Consider the following 5,000-nt stretch of genomic DNA (forward strand, 5'->3'; position numbering starts at 1 on the left):
CTTAACAACAAATGCTTTTCTACACAAAATTGGTTTGATAGCTTCACCATTATGTACTTTTTGTGATGCAGAGAGCCAGTCCCTAGAACATTTATTGATCACATGTCCATTCACTAATGATTTTTGGCTGGACTTTATTTGTAGGTGTAGGAATGTAAACATAGCTTTAGATGGACTTTCTAAGATTGATTGGGATTTGGGATAGAGAAGAAGATTTCTTGCTGCTCAATCACCTGTTAATTGTAGCTAAAAAATACATCTATGAATGCCGGAAAAATAGGCTAAGCATTCGCCCGTCCTTTAGAGTGTTTTGTAAAACCCTGGCTTATGTATATCAATTAGAATCACAGGTTATGAAATCAAATAACAAAGAGTCCAGTCATAATCTTAAATGGAGAAAATATATCGACAACTTAGCAAAATGTTAAATGTTTGATTTTTCATAGCACCATGTAACTTAATTATTATTACTATTATCATTTTAAAAGTTGTATTGCAGTGGAAATTTATGAATGGCACCAATAATACACGGACAGTAGCGTTGTAAAAACGTAATGTGTGTGGGTAATTTGTCGTTGTTAATTTATGCAATATATGTTAAGTTTCTTTAGCCAGTGCATTGTAAAATCTAATTAAAAGTGTAAGTAAGCCAACTGTCATTTAATTAGGTGATTGGATATTGTATTATATGTATTGTAATTAGTGCTGCTATAAATAGGATAAGTATGAGCAGAGCAATGTAAATGTAAATGTATGTAACTATAATTTTAGTATTGTAAGTAGCGAAAGTGTTCGTCCTGTAAATAAAATTGCATTTAAAATAAAATAAATAAAATAAATAAAAGCATAATAGCAAAAAAGAACACAATAATGTGCCATAGCCTACTGTTCTCTACACCAGAAATGGGAAAACTTAACGTACAGGCTAAAGGCCAACACTCATGGCCATCCCTCAAAATGACATTGGACATTTCGTAACAATTACACGACGCAATATCCCATCTTAATATGACAAGCTTACCGCTGTACAAAAAATGAAAACAGGCAGAATAGACCATTTCACAGTTGTGCGCTTAGTTACCTGGCCAATGTATCAAAGTGAGGCTGGAGTTGACCTTAGCCTAACCTCACTGCTTTTCTTATGTAAATTCTTACTAATTAGCCTGACAACAACATCATTAACATATGAAAAGGAGGGAGGCCTGTATCATAACAAGGTCAACACTAGCCTCACTTTCATTTAAAGGCCAGGTATCTAAGCATACAACTGTAACGGTCATCACTTCTTTCCACCCCTCAAACTGACATTTCCCTTTTTATTCAACTTATACGACGTATCGGGCCGTGGCCGTGGAGAAGCCTAAGTAAGTTACTAGACTGAATCAGATAAAAGAAGAGACAGTCCATTGTCTTGCTTAAATTGCTCGATGGCTTTAACCTTTCGAGCACGGTTTTATGGGGTTAGAAACCTAGCACTTCACATTACACTCGAGTCAGTTAAGTCTGTTCAAATATAAGTACATGTTCATTGCTGTGACTTTAACATCTTCAGTTCCCACGGCCTGCTCCCGTCTGACCATGTAGCTCAGTCGGTAGAGCAGCGGTGATTTAACCCGAAGGTCGTGGGTTCAATTTCCACCCTGGTCAGAGTTTTTCTCTGTCCATGTGTGGGCCCATCAGTAGGGCTAATCATGGTTCATATGGGATAGAAACCTAGCACTTCACATTGCACTCTGATCAGTTACGACTGTTCAAATATAAGTGCCACACGGCCAACGTTTCCAAAAACGTAATCCTCCCTTGTACTTTAACAAATTGAAGATCAGCACAGACAGTGTAATGATCCGATATTATAGAGAAATCATCAACTGAAGTAACGTTTAAAATGCTTTCAGCACTGCAAGATATGACTAAGTCAAAGGTGTGTCCAGATCGGTGGGTATAGCTATGAACATGTTGTCGCGTATCAAAAGATTCCAGCAAACCCAGGAAACTTGCAGCAAAAGCATCAGATGTGTCATCAACATGAAAACTAAAGTCACCAGCGATCAGAAGTGAGCCAGTCTTAATAATCTAAGATTCCAAAAGAGAGGAAAATCCATTCATGAAAAGGCTGGTAGAAAGATTGTTTCCAAATGACGGTGGAGGACGATAGACGTTAAGGATGGAAACAATTAGGGAATTAACTCCGACCTCAACTTCCATGGCCTCAAAAGAAGTGATAGCGTTCAAATAATCCATAGATGTTTGCTTAACTTTCAGTAAACTCTTGAAAAGCAATCCGACTTCTCCGAAGCTCCCTTCACGAGCTGAGTGTAAAAAGCGATAGCCATTTGGAATTAGACCTCCAATCACAAAGTCATCACAATCTACAGGGTTGAGCCAGGTCTCAGTAATGGCAAAAATATCAAAATCGTTGTGAACAACATAATCCTTTCACCTTTTTATACCAACATTATTATTTATCTAACGATGCAATGGTTATGCTGATTTTCACGCGGGGGAAAGCTAATCCATCTAGCAAGATCTCTATTTGTCTTCACCTCGCACTGGTTTCATGTTAGGGTTAGGGTTCAATATCGCTTTGAAGCAATTCAGCACCTGGAACCGGATGTAAATGTGTATGTAGCTAAGCAGAACCGGATTTTACTTAGAGCAGTGTCTTCGCCTTTAACGAAGCACAGACGGCACCTTGGACCCGGCAAACTAGAGTCAAAGGCTTCTTCGTCACAAGAATTAATCGATACACAAACGCGATGTCAACTTTTCAGTTAACTCGCCTAGTAATCAGTGGGGATGTAAACCCAAATCCTGGTCCTACCAGCGCAAAAACTACACGCCAAGTTTGCTCGAAAACAATCGCTCGTAATCGTCGAGCAGTACAATGTAACTTGTGCGGTCAGGACTATCACATGAAATGTGGACAAGTAAGGGGCAAAGAATACAAACTTATTCAAGTATGGAACTCGAAGAAGTGGACCTGCAAAGCTTGTTTAACACAATTATCGGAGAGGGCTAGTACGGCGAATTGTAATTTGACAACAGTTCTATCTTTTACCGGTACTTCACTTTCTGATGAGTCGTTTTATCAGTCAATGTTCGCAACGCAAGCCACTATGCCGCTCGATCCCCTTAGCGAAGATAAAGATAGTGGAAGTCACCTGTCAGACCTGGTCCAGCAATTAGCACAAACTTCAGGTAAAATCCTGAGGGTCGCTCATTAAGATGACTTCAATCATTACGCAAATTCGAGTTACTCGCTCTTGCGAAATCACACCTGGACAAAACCGTCTCGGATACTAAGTTAGATATTCTTTGATTGCACCTGACGTCACGCGTCACGGCGGCCATGTTGGTGGAAAGAACAATAGCAAAAAAGTCTTTTGGGAATTTGACTACCATTATTATGCAAAACTTAAGCTACATTTTTCTATTATTTTGGCACCAACATGGCCGTCCTATCACGTGAGTGCAATCTGTGCTTTATACGTTGCAGAGCACGTTCAGGCTGTCTATCGAAAGGGTTTATTTATTCATTGAGGGCCTAGAAGCGATCTGGCTCCAAGTCAAAATAGCCAGTATACTTTGACACTCTTCTCTGTAATGAACCGGCCTCCAGATGACAACCTATTTTTTGACCGCATCAGCAAACCGCTTGCAAAAGCTTGGTTAAAAGACAACTAACATTTTTCTTCTTGGCGACTTTAACTGCGACTTTTTTACTCAGCATCCAAAAACATGGAAACTACGATCAATTTTCGAGGCATTTAATATGCAAAACGTGAAACAAGATGCTACACGATCAACAATTACGACAACGACGCTGATCGATCTAATTCTAACCACACAAAAAGATCTGATCACCTCTCCTGGAGTATTCCCAATGGGCATATCAGACCATGATTTAATTTATGTGACTATACGACTCAAAAATAAAAGACCTCCACCCAAGTTTCTTAAAACAAGAATCTTAGGGAGGATGAGGAAAACTCTTGTTTGCGATAATTGCTAACAACAATTTTGCCGTCGCCTGTAAAATCCTTGTTACTTTTGCAATTTTTGCGATACTTGCAGCTATGTGAGGGTCCCTCTGCCTTTGTCACTCTGGAGTTTTCTCTGGTGCTAAATTTGCTGGTTTTGCGATATTTGCGATACTTGTTAACAACGATTTTGCCGTCAATTTTTGCGGCTTTATGAGGGCCCCTCTTTGCCTTCGTCACTGAGTCGTTTTGCCTCTCGTTAAAAATTACTGTTCTTGCCATTGTTGCGGAAATTGTTGGGAACGATGTTACCGTGTTTGTAGAATCCTTGTTACTTTTGCGATTTTGAGATATTTGCGACTTTCTGAGAGCCCCTCTTTGCCTTTGTCACTCTGGCGTTTTCTCTCTTTCTAAACTTGCTGTTTCTGCGATATTTGCGATTCTTGTTAGCCACAATTTTTGCCGTCGATTTTTGAGGCTTTTAGAGGCCCTCTTTCTCTTCGTCATTGCGTCGTTTTGTCTCTTGCTACGTTTTCTGTTCTTGCGATTTTTGAGAAAATTGTTAGCAACGATATTACCGTGTTTGTAAAATCCTTGTTACTTTGCGATTTCTGCGATATTTGCACCTTAATGAGTAACCTTTTGGCCTTTGTTTTTCCTTTCCCGATTCAGTAGTTACTCTTGCGATATTTTGGATAATTGTTACAGTTATTTCACAAAGCAATTAGTTTTAATCATTTTTTGCTATAATTTTTGGAAACTTTTGCTAACATATTTTTCCTAACGCTTTCAATCCTGGACATATCTCAGAGCGACGGTCAAACACCCATCAAATAAAACAATATCCCGGAACCAAAACAATTTCTTCCCCCATCAGTTAATTTGAAGCTATTTTCATTGTCATATTGAATGCATTTTATGGTACAACGACTTCATGTTACCCAGCAAGGACATGCGTCAAGGTGAAACTCGACTTACCCTGACAAAAGCCCGAGATTGAGCCCTACGCCGACTAGACCG

At 39.3% G+C, this 5,000-nt stretch overlaps 1 protein-coding gene across 2 annotated transcripts in view; it reads right to left on the reverse strand.

Moving 5' to 3' along the window:
- LOC138019719 (histamine H2 receptor-like) overlaps window positions 1–5,000 on the reverse strand; it is a 27,551-nt gene that overhangs the window by 14,857 nt on the left and 7,694 nt on the right. For both annotated transcript variants that reach the window (XM_068866596.1, XM_068866595.1), the window contains one exon: window positions 4,959–5,000. This exon is cut by the window's right edge and continues 26 nt beyond it. The gene's annotated coding sequence lies outside the window, so the exon portion shown is untranslated. The remainder of the gene's footprint in view (window positions 1–4,958) is intronic.

The sequence above is a fragment of the Montipora capricornis genome, chromosome 10 (genome assembly GCF_036669925.1).
Source record: "Montipora capricornis isolate CH-2021 chromosome 10, ASM3666992v2, whole genome shotgun sequence".
Taxonomy (NCBI): Eukaryota; Metazoa; Cnidaria; class Anthozoa; order Scleractinia; family Acroporidae; genus Montipora; species Montipora capricornis.